Source organism: Phocoena phocoena, chromosome X, assembly GCF_963924675.1.
Source record: "Phocoena phocoena chromosome X, mPhoPho1.1, whole genome shotgun sequence".
NCBI classification, from domain to species: Eukaryota; Metazoa; Chordata; class Mammalia; order Artiodactyla; family Phocoenidae; genus Phocoena; species Phocoena phocoena.
In genome coordinates, this window is record NC_089240.1 from 13,042,891 (window position 1) to 13,062,126 (window position 19,236).

Here is a 19,236-nt window from a genome sequence, read left to right on the forward strand (position 1 = left end):
AAAATGGTGACTCAGTCTGTAGCCCATTAGACAACACCTGAGCTAAACCTTCAAAGCAATCAGAAAATGGCCCCAAAGTTTGAATAACAATCATTTAAAAGTATATATCGAGCTCCCCTTATAATCTAGGCACAGGCACAAGGGACATGGAAGAAAACAAGATGTGTTAGTAATTTTTTTAATATAATAAATAGCTTCACAAATCTCAACAGCTTGCCACAATGAACACATGTTTTATACTCGTGGGTTTCAAAGTTGGCTGTCATTTCAGTGATCACAGCTCACGTAGGCCGGACTCCACACAGTGCTCCTGTCTGCTCCACATTGTCGGATTCAGTCTGAGAAAGCAATGAATCTCTGGGCCATGCTCTTCTCATGGAGGGTAGCAGCTCAAAGAGCCAATTACTGATCTATTGCTCTCAACTCCAACTTCACCCTTCAGTACCTGCTTTGCAGTAGTAGACCGGACTCTTTCGTCATTTGTCCTGTACAGTAAGCTTTGTCAGTGAAGGGAGATTTTCAGGAGGAAGGGGGCTTCTTTTCCTGCATCCAGTGTGCTTTTACTTTTTCTTGAATAGTACATGTGTGTAGAAACATCTAGTAGGGCTCTGTCCCAGATCTGTGCTCAGAGTGCACCATCACTCAGTGATTACACAACCTGGCACAGGGACCTACATGGCATGACTCTCCTAATGTGGACACTCGTATACTCTAGGCCTCGTGCTGGCAGTGGTGCCCCAGCTCTCTCTGCATACCCACTTGTGAGCCTTGGCTCACTTGTACCCCCGAGAGTGTTTCCTTCAGCCTTCTCAACACAGACACCATGTATCACTGGCTTTGTACCACCTTGCTAGTGAGTGGGCTCCAGATACGCTGTCTCACTCTGTGCTCCTGCCCATCACTCTCAGCTCACCTGTGCCCCAGAGAGTTGTTTCCTGATACCTGGTGATTGTGGACCAGCTCTGGCCAGGGCAATCCAGCAAACATCTCCACCATCCAAAGGGCTGCAGCCATACCCTCTCCACTGAGATCTAAACCTCTCCTTGGGAAGCAGCCTTATTCCAAGTTTATCCTTCCTTGAGGTACTCTTTCTTATCCCTAGGGTATCATTTAGAGTTCCCATTATGTCTATGATGTCTATCATGGTTTAATAATTCATTATACTAAACTTTCCCTATTCAAATCATTATTTTTCCTGATTGGATCCAGACTGACATACTGTGCTTTTTAATGCTTCAGTTCAGAACTGGTACGTTGTCATTTCTGTCCACATTTCATTGGTCAAATCAAATCATACGGCCAAACGCAAGTTAATGAGGCAGGGATATGGTCTCCACTTACTCCAGTGGGAGCTACTGCAAGGTTGCGTGGCCACAGGCATGGGTGTGTAATTCTAATACAGGGAGTTACCAAGGGATTAGAAACAATAATCCAACGTGCCATATGGAACCTGCTTAATGGAGCTTATTGGGGAAGGAAGATATTAAGAAATTCCTGGGAAAACAAGAGCTATGAAAGGAGAATATAAAACACTGGGGGAGAATGTAATCTGTAGCATCATAGCAGTTCATATCTCAGTTCAGTTTCTTTAGCCTCAGCTGCAAGCTTGGGTCTTCACCATGCATGTGATGCAGAGTCAGATTGTGAGTGGGGTTTAAATGTAGAATTTGAAGTTTACCTACTCTGGCTTTCTTTTTTCTGGGCCTTCCTGGACTTTCCAGCAGCCATGGCCTCTCCGAATTCTGTCCTTTGGTTGCCCAGGTCAGAAAGAAAGCAGGTAAAAAGACAGCACCACACTGTGATCACAGCCTGCCGTTGTGCCATCTGCAAAAATTGGGAACTCACAATGTGTCAGTCATTTCTTCCAAATTTGAATGTCCTTGCAAAATCTGCCTATCTTGCTTTATTATGCAGAGTTTTCATCTAGTTGTTTTTTGTAATTTGTCCAGAATTTATGGTTGTCATCCACAAGAGATGGCGTCTGTTAGGAGTTTATGCCAACATATGAGAAATGAAACTTCAGCACTAGATATTCAGATATGAATTTTAAAAGTCACTTGTCTCAAAGAGCTTAAGTCTAATAGAGTAAGCCTACAGATAAACAAGTAACTTATAACACAAGATTATGAAGTGCAACATTGGACATATAGTCAAGGTATAAGGCTGACGAAAAAAGAAAAAGAAATCAAGAACGCTTTGGAGGGAGGACATCTGATCTGATCAGGAGTCAGGAAGAGCCATGGGGAATAGCAAGTTTGTGCAGAGTTAGAGTGCAGAAGGCAGGACTGGGAGCGGCAGAAGGGATCCAGACCATGACCTGACATTTATATAGCATGTCCCACATTTCAAATTACAATCATATCCATTATCTCATCTGATGTTTAATGAATCCAGTGAAGTCAGGCTGTCGTGCCAATAGAAATATTTTCCATTTTCTTGAGATGAATCCAAGCTTAGATCATTTATACTCAAAGTAGAACAAGATTTTAAAACTGTCTTTTATGTGAGAAAAAGAATGTACATATTAACCCCATGTGGGAATTGAGAAGAATAATATTCTATCCATTCAAATTGCTTCTAAATGTTAATCAAATGTGACATTGGCTCCCAAGATATGTGCAGCATGTCACCCTTTCTAACAGAGAAACGTTATTGTTTTAAAATCCTGCTAAAACTCCCCAGAGAACAATATTTCCTTCACTTTGTGTTTTCCATTCTCTCCCTAGAAGAAAGTTACAAAAACATTGTCTTAGTCTTTTTTACACACACACACACGCACACGCACACGCACGCACGCACACACGCACGCTCCTCATTCTGCAAAACTTGAACCCTATTTTAAGGGTCAGTTCAAGACCTACTCTTCTGCTTTCTGCTTTCCATCCTTTTCTTGAACTCCCATTTCTTATACTCTGCAGTAGCTCCCCAACCTGGCTGTGAACCCTAATTACCCGGGGGGCTCCTTCAAAATAAAATTTTTTTCTGGGCCCCACTTGAAATTCAGTCTCTGGAGTTGGTCTGCATGTTGAAGTTCTCCAGGTGATTTTAATGTGTCCCAGCACCCATCAACTGGGAACCATTAATTAATACGCATTACATGATTAATAATTAATTGTTGCCTGGCTAATTTATGTAGCTTGGCCTGTGTTCTATATCACGACTTCTCAACCTTTAAACTGCATGTGCGTCACCTAACTATCTTGTTAAAATGAGGATTCTGATTCAGCAGATCTACGTGGGCTTCAGATTATGCGTTGCTAATGAGCTCCCAGGTGGTGCTGATGCTGCAGGTCCAGGGACCACACTTTGCGTGCTCAGCTTGTAGGTGTTGAATACTCTGGGATTGGGGTCTCTGCTTTCAGATTTCTTTCCTGTTTCAAATGATACAATCACTAAATAGCCAATTCAAGGCCATTGTTTAAAAATATGTGCCTTTTATCCAATGCTATGTACAATTATCGTCCTTGATACAGCTTTACAAAGTGATCCACCCTTTTTTTTTTCCTAAGATTTTCTGCCCTTTCTCTCAGGATCTCAATAATGAAGATTCTATTACCACTTAGGGAAGTATTTAATCTGATATTCCTGTTAAGAGGATTTAATGTGGAAGGAAAACACAGCGATGCTCATACTTAAAAGACACATTTTAAATCCTCTAGTGGAGTCGTCCTCAATGCAAAATCTTCAAATTCAGTTGCATCAGAATCACCTGGGTGCCTGTTACAAAGCTACTTTCTGTACTCCATTCAGACCTCCTAAGGAGAATCCTTGGGGGAGGGGTTTAGGAATGCCTTTTAAGCAAGCTTCGCAAGAGCAAGCACATTGAAGTTTGAGTAACACTGATCTAAGCCTGCCTCCTTCTTCTGACAGTTGAGGAAACTGGGGTCTAGAGAATAATAATGATGATAATAATAAAGACAGTCAGCAGCAGTCGACATTTATTTTGTACATACTCCTTGCAGGCCACTGTGCTGATCACCTTATATGACAGTTTCATTTCATTGTAACCCTCATAACAACCGTAGGAGATAGTATTATTATTTGAGGAAACTAGAGAGGTTAAGAAAGTTACCCTAGGTCACACAGTTAATGAGTGTCAGAGTTGAGTCTTTTTTTTTTTTTTTTAATATTTATTTATTTATTTTGGCTGTGCTGGGTCTTACTTGCAGTATGTGGGATCTTTGTTGCCACGTGTGCGATCTTTAGTTGCCACATGCAGGATCTTTTAGTTGCAGCATGTGGGCTATTAGTTGCAGCATGCAGGATCTAGTTCCCTGGCCAGGGATCGAACCCAGGCCCCCTGCATTGGGAGTGTGGAGTCTTAACCACTGGACCACCAGGGAAGTCCCCAGAGTTGAGTCTTGAACCCAGATGTCCTGGCAGTCTTTCTATTGTATTTACTTTCTTGTGTGTGTGTGTGTGTGTGTGTGTGTGTGTGTGTGTTTACTTTGTAGTTCCCTTCTCCTACTATAAACTGTTTCACTAAAGGGTTCTTTCGTATATTCCCTGCCTCTATCCCATTCTTAGAAATAATCAGAATTGAACCGCAAGCCACCAGCACTGAGGGCCACTCCAGCTCATCCCTTGGTCCATAGCTCCTCTTTACCTTTAGCTCAGCCAGCCCCACCCTGCAGTTCAGGCTGCTCATTTACAAAGCTGGGGCAGGGATTATTTGGTTTATTAAGGATGTTAAAGGATAATGTTCAAAAAAAGCAAAATCACGACTCTCATACAAATGGAAAATGAACAAGTGGCACATATTTTTTATTGAACTCATTAATTGACAGAGAACTAGAAAAGACGTTACAAAGAAGGCAAAGAACCACAAAATTCTATACAGTAAAGGAATGTTGAAATGAATTTGCAAAAACTGGTCTAATCATTGGACAATAATAAATTGCATTCCACTGCACACAGCTAGTTTGTACTTCTGTGGACAAGAATTATTTATGTTGTCATAAGTTTTCTGCTAGTTAATTTCAATCTCTTCAGAGTCTTAGCCTTGTCAAAGGCAAAGGCCTATGCACTGGTAGGCTGAGAGAATCCTGAGACTCCAGCATTCCATTGAAAGGATACTCAATAATTTCTTTTGCGCATTCCAAAGTCTTACACTTTTCCTTATACTCTCTCTCTCTCTGCCTCCTAGAGATCAAACTAATCTCTAAGAATGGTTATTCATGGTCGCAAAATAAGGCTGGTCTCAGAAGGTTTGGCCTGACTATTTACACAGATATCACAAGTATTAATTTACTATATAGGCCTTCCTAAGTTAACTTTGCTGGAAGTTTTCATAAGGAAACTCAGATTGGACTTTTAAAAGCCTCTATTATTTGCTACCTTGAAGCTAGGAAACCAAGCCGAAGAAACTCTGTATCAGATTTCACTTGCACTATCTATAAATTCTCCTCAAGGTCCCCCAAATGTACCAAGTTCCCAGGCCTGCAGGAAGTAACGTTCTTGATCTCATGTAAGGCTGGACCCTCTAAGTACTGTGAGCATTTTCCTGGGAGGGTTTTGTAGGTATTAGTTCCGGAAATAAAATCAATTTGAGTTCCATAAAAGTGTCTGGCCATACCTGATTCAATGAGCATAATTCTCAAGTATGATACTCCAGAGAATATCTTGGTCATCTAATTGTGTCTTCCAATTAATTCTAGTAATAAGGAGAACAGGTTCTTAATGAAACTATGCCATAAAAAATAAGGAAACTTAGTTGAAGTTTTGGGATTTGGGGGCAGTGGCAGAGAAAGGAAAGGTATCAGTTAGAATCAAGTATTATTTTAAATGTTATGGGTTACAAAAACATCTATCAACTGGTGAAAGAATAAAATGTGGCAAACCTATACAATGAAATGTTATTCAGCAATCAAAAAGAATGAAGTGCTGATAGGTGCTACTGCACGCGTGAACCTTGAAAGCGTTGTGCTAAGTGAAAGAAGCCAGACAGGGCAGACCACACATATGATTCAATTTGTATGAAATGTGCAGGATAGGCCAATCCATAGGGCCAGAAAGTAGATGAGTGGTTTCTAGAGGCTGGAGTGATGGGGGTAATGGACAGTGAGTGACTGCTAAGGGGTGCGGGGTTTATTTTTAGGATGATACGTGTTCTAAAATTGACTGTGGTGATGGCAAAGTTCACTGTGTGAATATACTAAAAACCATTGAATTGTATACTTTAAATGAATGAATTGTGTGGTGTGTGAATTACATCCCAATAAAATTGTCAGGAATGTTATAAGTTACAGACAGCTTAAGTAGAAAGGGAAAGGTCTTTCTTATATAATCTTAAGGGGAAAATATTTACAAATATCAACTTTATTTCAAACAAGTAACCACAATAAAAATTTTCTTATCAGTTCATTCACTCCGGTGTAATTGGTTCTTGTTCTGATGGATCTTGGGTCAATAGTGTCATGAGACCATCTGCTTCTTGACTAAAAAGAGTTCTGGAAATCCTGATCCAGTGCACTGGTATGATCTTAAAGTTATCTAAGCAATGCCATCAGAAGCCTGTACCTGACAATCTTTCTTTTCAAAGTGTCAGTAATTTGAATTACCTGTTATAGTCCTTTTTCACAAGGCTCTGAGATGGTCCTTTTTTGTTGTAGACTCAAACATGACCTGTAGCTTACAGCAGAGTTTTCAAGCAAGAAATTCGAGTAAAATAAAAACTATCTGCAGAGCAAAAAGACTGTCACTGAAGACTAATGTTTACTGAAAATTTTCATATGTGAAAGGTCTGATGAGAATTCATAATAAGCATAATGCAACTGACTAGGAAATTAGATTATTTCCAGGCCATGAAAAGCAAAGATAATAACGTCACTCTAAAAATGTATGCAAATGTCTTTAAGCATAATGATTATGCCTATTTTCAACGAAGTTAATGAATGTTACATTTGATGTGTACAAAGGGATGAACACCAAAAAATGGATGAACATAATTATTCAGAAGGAAAGAAATCTTGAGATATATAATAATCCTGAAACACAATGTATATAATATACCAAGACTGTTGTAAGCATATACTAAGAATATATCAAGAATATCAAGTTAAAGAGATTCAGTGAGTCTGGAACAGCTTTTTGATATCTGTATTTTTATAAAATCCCATGGGTAAATCTGATATATATCCCCAGTTGAAATCCACTGTCCTAGAAGATGCTAGATCCAAACTAAAGAAACAAGGCTGTGGTCTAGTTGACTTTATTTTTTTTTTTGGCTGTGCCTCGTGCCATGTGGGATCTTAGTTCCTGACCAGGGATCGAACCCATACCCCCTGCAGTGGAAGCACGGAGTCTTAACAATTGGACCGCCAGGGAAATCCCCCAAAGCATTCAATTTCTAAAATACTTACATTCATGACATTTACTTAAGCACATTTAACCTAGGGAAGGCTGCGCATCTCTTCTTATTTGACTACTCTTCCCATGTAACTCACCAATGGTAACTAATAAAGAAACCTAATATTTCCAGCATCTCTCTTTTTGGAAGGTAAGAGAACAAACCTTTGTGATTTTTCCAGAAGCCCTCCAAGAAATCACAAAGATAGTTTTAGGTGTAAAATATATTCTGAAAGTTTTGTTTATCTTTTTTTGTATTAAGGATCTGATTTGGAAGGCAAAAGTCAAAGAAGTTGCCACAAGAGCCTGGGACACTTGATCAAGGTAGGATTATGGGTACCTGGGAAACAACATCTGGTTCTGTATTTAATCAAAGTGGCAATAAATATTTTAAAATAAAAAAGAAAGTAACACAATTGTAAAGAATCTTAGTTCCTTCATAAGTAAAGAACAAGAAACCTTTATTCTCTTTTTTCCTTAAATAGTCAAGTAAATAAAGTCAACATAAAGTGCAGGAAATTACTCTGTCACACACAATCTCTGCTATCTAGGAAAAAAAAAACCCTTCATGTTGTAGGCAAAGGCAGTAAGCAATAAGCCAAGGAAATACAGCCATTAAAATTAAGTACACTTTGTCAAGATTTTAACACGTTATAACTTTTTTTCAGGGCAAATAAAATTTACTTTCTAAGTTTTGTCCCTCATTAGCTCCTTCATAGTCTAGAACAAGGTGACACTTTAAGACAGATCTTAGGGGCTCTGCAAGGTTAGCAACAGTTTTATTATAATTTTAAGATGATATTAGGTTAGGTTACAAAGAGACTGGGCTCTCATCTTAGGTACCTTCTCTTGCCCTCTCACCTACTCCCTCTGAGGGAAACCAGTTGCTGTGTTTTGATCTTCCCTATGGAGAGGCCTACACGGCATGGAATAGATAGATGCCTCTGTCTAACAGTTAGCGACAATCTGAATCCTGCCAACAGTCATGTGAGTGAGCTTGAAAGCAGATTTTCCCCCAAGTTGAGGCTTGAGATGACTATGTCCTTAGCTGCCTCCTTGTCTGCAGCCTTGTGTCAGCACCACCCAGCTAAGCTGCCCTCAAAAACTGTGAGATAAATGTTTGTTGTTTGAAGCTGCTATGTTTTGAGTGGGGAGAGGATAATTTGTTATACAGCAATCAGTAACTAATACACCCCTCATCCCATCTCACGTGTAAGGTTTTTCAGGTTACAAAGACTTCCACATACTGATTTCATTCAATCCCCACAGTGGTCATTGGAATATTGTCCCCATGCTCGCTTCGGCACCACATATACTAAAGTTGGAATATTGTCCCCGTTTTACAGATGCAGAGGAGTGGTCACCCAAGATTACAACTAGTAAATTCTAGACTGAGGACTAGGAAGATCTTGAGCATTTTAACTCTCAGCCCGGGCTACGTAGTTCTACTACAAGCTACCAGTGTAAAGAGTGTCACTCCGAACCCATCTGTCAAGGTTGTCACTACAGTGAATTTCATATCTGTAAAGCATTCACTAACATGACTTTCCCTAAGATAAATAGCCATTAAGTATGTTATAAAATACAGCAGAAGGGTCTAAAACAAAGCCATCTTTCCAATAAAAAAATAACTTATTGCCTTATAGAAGTGTTTGAATATCAGCTTTTTTTCCAACTAGCTGGCCCAATACAATCCAAAAAGGATTGGGCCAGAGAAAAATAAAAATTAGTATGCTTTTGTTTCAGATAAATTTCAACAGCAGTTCACTGATTATGGTAATAGTGCCCTGTTATGAAAATGTCCTAACAGAGCTCCTTATGTAAGGCATTTAAGTAACTAGGCAGATTATTTCCTCAGAACGTCTTGAAATATTCAAGTAAAGACACTAAAATGATAAGAAATGTGGAATTCTTACTGAGGAGTATAATTAACAGGTATCTTTATCCAGTTCTCAGTTATCCACCTGGTGATCTGCCTCGTGAGTTTCCTGAGGGTGAAGACCTGAGCCTGTTCATTTATGGATATCACCAGCAGCATCATTTGCTTGGCACGCAAAAGGTGATCATATATTTTAATCTATTAATTGTTTAGTGGTTTTGAATCACATTTTACTCACTTCCCCGCATGATACTTTCTCAGAAACATGCTTTATAGTGGCAGAGGAAGAATTAAAAATATCAATATTGAGAAGAGGGATATGAGGGGAAGGAGATGCAAAACAGTTTTATTGTTGCTCTTGGTAGCCATAATAATATATATTTTAAAGGAATATTATTAAAGTTATAATAACAAATATAACCAAGAAAACAAAAATACTGACCTTGCTAAATATCAAAAGAACTATGTTAGAAAGCAAAGAAAATGATGTAAAAGTTATGTCGATCAATATAACACCAAAATAGGAAAACCAAGAACAAATGTATCGTCATATAAATACATGTAACTGCGCTTAACTCACATTTTAAGGAAAAAAACAGACAGATCCTCAGATTGGGTGACAACCCTATGCTCTATTTAAGATAACCCAAGACAGAGCAAGATGACCAAAACCAAAACCAACTGTCTTAGATCACGCTGCTATAACAAAAATACCATAGACTGGGAGGCTTATAAACAAAAGAAATTTATTTTTCACAGTTCTGGAGGCTGGAAGTTCAAGATAAGAGTACCAGCATGGTTGGATTCTAATGAGAATCTTTTTCCAGGTTGCAGACTGCAGACTTCTTGTTTTATCCTCACATGATGGAGAGCAGAGGGAGCTCACTGGGTTCTCGTTTTCAAGGGCACTAATCCCGTTAATGAGGGATTCAACCTCATAGCCTAATCACCTAGCAAAGGTCCCACCTTCTAATACCATCACATTGGGGGTTAGGGTTTCAGGATATGAATTTTGGAGGAACATGAACATTCATGCAATAGCACCAAATGTTACAGAAGACCCAAACCATATAATATGCTACATATGGAAATATATTCAGTTGTACACACTGAAAATAGAGAATTTAATCTTCTTTTGAGTATCCAAGAGAAACTGACTACATATGATGTCACCAGAAAAATTCAATATCTTCTGAAAGACACAATTGGTACAGGGAATATTTTCTGAACATATTGCAATAAAACTTGAAGTTAATTAAAAAAAATTTTAAGGCCTTTCACTTAGAAATTTAAAAAAAACTCATAAAAATAAATTTTAAAGAATTAACTAGCAAAAAAGTGATAAAGAACACACTACATATCAGTACCTATAGGCTAGAGCTAAATCAGTGCTCAGAGAAAAATTCATAAATAATTATATAAAAATAATAAAGTTTAATTAAGTATCCAACTAAAGAAATGACGGAATTAATAAAGAAAAATTTGAAAATAGTCAGAACCAAAATAAAACCAGTATTATTAATAAATAAATCACCAAAAAATGTTTGTGTTAAAAAGTAGAATTAAATGGGTAAATAACAAGCTAACCTCATTAAGAAAAATTGGGAAGAAATCACAAATCCACAAAATAAGAAATAGCCACAGAGGGACTTTGCTGGTGGCACAGCAGTTGAGAATCTGCCTGCCAGTGCAGAGGACATGGGTTCAATCCCTGGTTCAGGAAGATCCCACATGCCGCAGAGCAACTAAGCCCGTGCACCACAACTACTGAGCCTGTGTGCCACAACTATTGAAGCCCGTGCGCGTACAGCCCGTGCTCCGCAACAAGAGAAGCCACCGCAATGAGAAGCCTGCACACCGCGACAAAGAGTAGCCCCCATTTGCCGCAACTAGAGAAAGCCCACACACAGCAACGAAGACCCAACGCAGCCAAAAATAAATAAATAAAATAGCCACAGTGACAAAGGATTAGGGAAAAAGAAAGAAATTAAGAGATGGCTTTGCCAAATACCTTGCAAATAAAATCGGAAACCAAAAATTTAAAAAAAGACTAATATTATACAAAAATTTAATTTACCAAAAACTGCCTTCAGAAGAGAGAGGAAGCTTAAACTGATGATTTTCGTAGACCAACACAAGGTGTCAATTACTTTCACAGCCCAGCTAGCTTCACAGGGGAATTCTAAAAAACCTTGGAAGAACAGACTATTCCAGTGATGTTTGTACTAATCCAAAGCTTAGAAACACAACATTTTCCAAATGTTCTTTATGAAGAAAGTATAACATTGGCACCAAAAACCTGAAAAAGATTGCAGTATGATCAGACTTCCTGAGTTTGAATTTCAGCTCTGCTACTGTGTAGATTTGTTATCATAGATAAGTGACTAATGTCTTTGTGCCTCAGTTTTCTTATCTGTAAGGAACTTTCTAAGTCACGGACCACTGCTTGGTCCCATGAGGGCTCTTACACGGGCACTGGCCTCGACTGTCACCCAGCAATGCAGCAGAGGACCCAATGGGAGTGGACTTGTGACACACCCCTGGGAATTCCAAAATATACTTGGAACAGGGAGGCTTTGCCTGAAAGGGAAGTGCTGTATTACAAAGGTGGAAGCAATGAGCAAATAAAATTTTCGTTGCTGTGACTTCATTTGTGTGGGCACAGATTGGCGAGGCCAAAGGTTATTTGAGTTAAATATAAGTATGCAAAGATATTCCCTTACACATGCTGGGGTTCAGAAAGAGGAACAGAGCTGGGACTGTGGGGTCTGGAAGGGTTAGAGACAGTGGAGAAGGAAAGGTGTGGCTCATCTTGGTTACTTCTCTAAGTACCTCACCAAACATGTCACCTCACATCTCAGAGCCTCAGGTTCCTCATCTTCAAAGTTAGGGTGATTAAACTATTTATCTGAAGGATTGTTGTGAGCCTCAGATGGGGATGTTCTTTGTCCTTCCATTAGCTCCCAGTCTGTCATCCCACTCCTGGCCTCCCTACCTTCCCTACCCAACTTGGACCAGTACTTCAAATTCCCTCATATCCCCATCCTATGATTATTTTCATACAGATTTTTTTTAAAGCCTCTGGGTTAAAGCCACAATTTGTATCCTCTGCTTATATACCCAGAGGTTGAACACTGTTGGTAGAAATCATACAACCACAAAGCTAGACGCTACTGCCTACTCAAGGATTCAGTCTCAGGGCCACAATACCATCCCTTGATCATTTCTCTTGTTCTTTCTCGTATTCCTCTCACATCTTCTCAGTGAACATAGAAAATTGCCACCATGTTCCTCAAGCCATTATTCAATCCATAAGCCCCACACTTTCAGCAGATGACAAAGCTTCTTCCTTGGTGGAGAGTGGTTGAGGCCCTCAGGCATGATTTCCTTCAACTTTCAGCCCAACCTCCCCACGAGCACGTCTTCAGACATGCCCACACTTAACTCCTGTCCTCCAGGCTCAGAAAGTGCTGCTCCCCTCCTCTTATTACCAACCAACCAGCCCTTCCACTTTAGCCGCCATCCACATGCCCTCCATCTCCTCCTTTACCCCAGGGTCCTGCTCCCTCAGTCATACCTTCTCTTGAAAGGCTTTGTCTTGCTGCTGGCTCTTTCCCCCCAGCCAGTTAACATCCTAGAGGCTCTCTCTTCTTGAAATCCTTCTTTGAACATTTGTCCCTTGTATTGGGTTGGCCAAAAAGTTCATCTTACGGCAAAACCCGAACAAACTTTTTGGCCAACGCGATATTTACCATCCAGTCTCTCACCTATGCTTTTCATCTTTCCCACTGCTAGTTCCACTTCCTCACTTTCCATTCATGTCTCAACCCACAGCAATCTGGCTTCTGTCTCTACCAAACTGCGTTATATAAAGTGACTGGGGACCTCCTCATTACCAAATCCAATGGACACTTTCCATCCTTTATCTTACCAGAACACTCAGTTCCTTCCATCTTACAATGAATTAGAAGGCAAAACAATCAGCTAAGAGTGAGAAAAGAGATAGTAGTGGCTTCTCAAAGAAACAGCCTTGTGAATCCATTTTTCAAGAGTGTATCTTAGCCAAATAGTCTTTCTACTAAGTTAGAAATGGAAGCAGCAACAGAAACCATGCGGCGTGCATTAAATTGACGAAAACAATGCCATCAATTTAATGACGGATTTTTCGAGTAACTTAAGTATCAAAACTGCCAATTACCGGGCTTCCGTGGTGGTGCAGTGGTTGAGAGTCCGTCTGTCGATGCAGGGTTCATGCCCCGGGTTCATGCCCCGGTCCGGGAGGATCCCACGTGCCGCGGAGCGGCTGGGCCCATGAACCATGGCCGCTGAGCCTGCGCGTCCGGAGCCTGTGCTCCGCAACGGGAGAGGCCGCAACAGTGAGAGGCCCGCGTACTGCAAAAAACAAACAAAACTACCAATTATCTACTTATCTGTGACAATAAACAAGAATTAATTGATGAAAACAGTGCTATTTAAAAGTCCTTGTGTTTTCAGTATCACTGAAGCCACAAAAATCTCTTCACAAATTTTTATTTAAATAATGGAAGGCTTTTTCAGAAGACCAGAACATGAAAGTGTTAATTGACAAAGAAGCACAGGCCACCTTGTTCTCTGCTACCAGCTTTACAGATTTCACTAAATATCTTACAGACCTGGAACATGAAGTTCTACAGCTGTAAGAAAAATCACATGAAATTGGAAATGACAATATCTAGAACTATGTGGAAGTGCAAATTAACAATACAGCCCAGGATCTGCCCAAGGTGAATAAGAAATGAAAGTCAATAGTTAGATGCACTTGGCAAAGTTAATAACAGAAATGCAATTAAGGGAGAATGTAATAAAAGAAAAGGTTGTTTAGGGAAAGTGAAAAGTAAGTGTCATTCTTAGATGAGCAGTTTAGATGTCCAGAGGAAGGGAACTGTTTGATTTCCATGCGCTTCCCTACCATGATATCCAGTGAAGAATCCTAGGGATTAATCACACAGATGAAAACAAGGTATTAGCAACTCATGAGGTTAAGGGAGGCAGAGGTGCTAGGGAATCATATTCAGAAAGGATAGCCAAGACTGTAAGCCAATTTACAATGCCAAATGGGTACAGACCAAACATGTTAGATGCCAAGGTGACAGACCATGCCATATCTCACAGTTGTTGAGGATCAAGTTTCAGGATGAGTTGTGTACAGCTTCTGGAAATTTCTAGCAGAGAACTGGCAAGAAGGCAGCAAAAGTAGTAGGGTATCCCATCAGCTACAGAGTGTGAGTGAGGGCACATCACATAGGAAGACCGAGGGAGGTGCCTGAAAACAAAAACATCTTTGGATGGAGCCCTGGCATGATCCAAACTCTCACTTTCAAGGATTTTTTTTTTTTTTTTTTTTTTTTTGTGGTACGCGGGCCTCTCACTGTTGTGGCCTCTCCTGTTGCGGAGCACAGGCTCCGGACGCGCAGGCTCAGCGGCCATGGCTCACGGGCCCAGCGGCTCCGCGGCATGTGGGATCTTCCCGGACCGGGGCACAAACCCATGTCCCCTGCATCGGCAGGCGGACTCTCAACCACTGCGCCACCAGGGAAGTCCTCAGGGATTTTTTAAGACCAAATCTGGATCCCATGTTGGAGATTGTATTAGTTTCCTATAGCTACTATAAGAACTTACCACCAACTTGGTGGCTTAAAAGAACATTTATGTAGATCCTCATCCTCCAAGATTTTTGTTCAGAAGCCTAGACTGTAAGGAAGCCTTCCAGATGATTCTGATGCAGGTGCTTGTAGATCACATTTTAAGAGACACTATTATTGAGTACTGATGGGCACGGTGACCTTTAGGATTTCATGAAAGTCTTTGGAAACAAAACTTTCTAAATTAAAAAATACATACTCTTGGCTTAAGAATAATTTTGAAAATAGAAATTAAGATTTCAAAAGCACAGGTCAGAATTATGCAATGCGGCTTTGCAGTTATCAGAAGCTGTGTTAAGCAGGGCTACTGCAGTATGTGAGATAACACAAGATGAACAAACAGTGATTAATAACATTTAAGAGAGGCTGGAATCAATAGGTCAGTTATAATGGCTATTCTAGTTATAGTAACTGAGTTAGCATATGATTTACTGTTACTAGATCAATAAGGATGAAGGGAGTCTTTAAACGTTTAGGCAAGTGTGTATGTGAATAGAGGCTAAAACATAGGACCAGATAAAGAAAAAATACAGTAGAAAATTTATTCAAGGACAGTTTTTTCTCAGAGAGATTTTGTTGCGTTGCTGTGATACCAGTTGTCTTGAAAGCAAAACCAAGCTTCAAGGTTCTCACTTGTTAATATATCACGTACCTATACTTGTAATTGCATTTTTCAAGTAAGTTTAGCACTTGATGAAAAATCAGAAAACCACTTGACTGGTGATTTGTATTGAAAGGGATCTTTTGCACTGAAAGGGATCTGTTTTATTTGACACAACACAGACAGTGAAGGTAACAGGTTAGAGCATTTTGAAAGAATGGGCAAGATTGGCATGAGAAACTATTTATCATCTCTGTTCCAAAATCTTCCACAGTTTAAAAAAAGGTTTTGTATTGACTGTTTTATTTTTTAAATAAATTTATTTATTTAATTTATTTATTTATTTTTGGCTGCACTGGGTCTTCGTTGCTTTGCGCAGGCTTTCTCTAGTTGCGGCGAGCGGGGGCTACTCTTCATTGCAGTGCGTGGGCTTCTCATTGCAGTGGCTTCTCTTGTTGCAGAGCTCGGGCTCTAGGTGCACGGGCTGCAGTAGTTGTGGCTCATGGGCTCAGTAGTTGTGGCTCGCAGGCTCTAGAGCACAGGCTCAGTAGTTGTGGCGCACGGGCTTAGTTGTTCCGCGGCATGTGGGATCTTCCCGGATCACGGCTCGAACCCCTGTCCCCTGCATTGGCAGGTGGATTCTTAACCACTGCGCCACCAGGGAAGCCCCTGTATTGACTGCTTTACAGGACAGGTGCTAAGAAATGAAGTAACTAGATAGCTAGTGGGAAGCAGCCGCATAGCACAGGGAGATCAGCTCGGTGCTTTGTGACCGCCTGGAGGGGTAGGATAGGGAGGGTGGGAGGGAGGGACACGCAAGAGGGAAGAGATATGGGAACATATGTATATGTATAACTGATTCATTTTGTTGTAAAGCAGAAACTAACACACCATTGTAAAGCAATTATACTCCAATAAAGATGTTAAAAAAAAAAAAGAAATGCAGTAACTATGTTGAGGCAAATTACACAAAGGCAGATTCTATGAAGGTTGTTCAGGAATAGTTGTTTTTAAAAGATGACAGTAGCGGGACTTCCCTGGTGGGTCAGAGTCCTCTCTCCCAATGCAGGGGGCCTAGGTTCGATCCCTGGTCAGGGAACTAGATCCTGCATGCATGCTGCAGCTAAGAGTCCGCATGCCGCAATGAAGATCGTGCATGCCACAACTAAGACCCGGTGCAGCCAAATAAAATAAACACATAAATAAATATTTTTTTTAAAAGATGACAGTAGCAAGTTGAATGGCAACCTCAGAACCTCAAGAAGCAAAAGAGGAGTGCCTTTTGTTTGTTTTATATCCAGGATGTTGCAGATGATTAACTGTTTATAATGAAAGAGAGGAGAGGATATTTGAGGAGAAACTGGATAGCTTTGAAGATATCCCACATTTGGGTGCTTGCATTACCTGAAATCCTCTTATAAAGTGATCGGAACAGATCTGTAAACTGAACAACTCAATGTTAGGAATCATAAAATGTACATATCATAAACTTGACATTCACTTGCCAGTCCTTTGCTGTAGGGGTCATGGCTTCTTCCTCCAGTGTAGGTCTGATTGGAATTCCAAGTTGTCCCACTGATGTCAAGAGACGGTATTAGGTGTTTGTTTGTTTGTTTAAATAAATTTTTTGTTTGTTTTTTATAATTTTTTTTTTTTTTTTTGGCCATGCCACACGGCATGTGACATCAGTTCCCCGACCAGGAACTGAACCCGTGCCCCCTGCAGTGGAAGCAGAGCCCTAACCATTGGACCACCAGGGAACTCCCGGTGTTAGGTGTTGAGTGCGATTTTCTCCAGCTTTTTTTCTAAATCTTGAAAATTAAGTCCCATAGCTGAAAGCAAAAGGGATTAAGTGGGCCACACCTTCAATTTACAAAAGTGGCCATGACTCTAGCTGACCATTTGCCTCAGGACTGTGGAAAAGAGCCAGTAGAGCTAGCTTCTATCCACTCCTCGCTAGACCCTGCTCCATGCAAATAGAAGACCGGGAAGAGGAGAGAGGTTAACTTTGGGGGAAGAGTAGTGCTCAGGAAGAGAGGTGACTCCCCTCTTCTCCCTGTGAGGGGAGGCAATACCCTGAATAATTGGGGAACATTTTCAGGAAAGAAGGCTGACCTCACATTCCCGGTTTGGACATCTGCTCAGTTTACTGACCTGCCCTGCTGATACCCAGGTTGGGGAAGGAGCATTAAGGAGTAATGATAAGGGCCACCCTCTTGGAATTCCCTGTGAACGTGGAAGATGGATTTTGGCTGTCCCCAAAGGAGCTGTTTTGGTTTGAGACCCTGCTTAGCAAGATCTGTTGAGACCCTCATCCATCTGTCCATGTTCAGCCTTTAAACACTTAGTTACGTCAGTAATGATGACCAACCTAGCTGAGAAGCACATCTTGCTGGGGAAAGAGACAATGTCTATTTTTCCTCTCCCTTTTCCCCATCCTCTCACCAGAGGGGTAAATGGGGAGAAAGGCAGGGAAATTGGAGAGCCACAGAGAATAAAGAGGAAAGCTTTAAAACAGATAAAAAATTGAAGTTGTAACAAGACTGCTGTAAAAACTGGAATGAGATAGTTTTAAGGACCAAAAGTGATTAAGAAGTTTTACTATAAAAATGAGACTCCCAAAGGGGTGGCCAGAGCACAGTTGGTGGCAGTTACTCCAAAATGAAAACTTTTTCACATTTGTACCCAACATATTGAAAATTTTACTTTAAAAACTTGAATAATTGAATAATCTACTCCCATAATGCATAGCCTGTTCTTTCCAGTGGTGGGTTTTTTTTCCTTAAGTGAGAACTTAGACTCCAGGGATGCAAACTCAGTAAGGCACACTGTGAAATTGTTTTGCTCCACTAACTCCATCTTTTACTTTTTTTCCATCCATGTCTAATTTGGCAGCAATTTTTAAAGCAATTTGCATTTATTGAGTTTTTCCAAAGGGATTTAAGTTTTCATAACAACAATGTTCTTTTTACACTAACTCCTTTGGTTCATGTAATATTTTAGTTGAATCAAAGAATTAGGAAAACAAGTTAAATGGCATAAACAAGCTTGGGAGCCAATATAACTGATTCTTCAGAGGTAGACAACCCGAATGTTGTGAACAGAGTGATGGGCATATTAGAGATGCTTTTTCCCCTGACTCCTCTCTAGCATGTCTGACCCTCCAGGTCAGACTGACTGGCCCACAGGACAGAGGGTGCTCACAGCTAGTTGGCTTCTCCTGCATATTTTAAAGCTGTGAGAGAAAACATTTTGAACTTCAGTAGGGACATCTGGGCTTACCTTGAATAAATGTAAACTATTTCCTTTAATCCACTAAGTGATCCGCACTCTCCCTGCTTGAGAATAATGCTTATTTAATATAAATTACTCACTTTTGATGATCGCCAAGGTAAAATGAATAAAATCTCCCTGAATGTAGGCAGTAGGAAACAACACCATCCCTCTCTGAGCAGTAGAAAAGAACACCATCCCTCTTTAGAGATCCTTCAACATGGCCCACCTCTATTTTCAACCGCATTTTCTGCAATTTCAAGCCCCAATTTAATCAACCTTAGGCAGTATGCAATAATATGTTAATGTCTCATTTTGTCTTCATTGATCTCTCTAGTAAAGAGAGCTGATATTAAGAGGCTATATTCAGATGAATGCCTATTATTTCTAGTCCCCATTCAAGAGTTTCGTCATTAGAGCTATTATCTTAATTTTACCTAGAATAGCTGTTCATT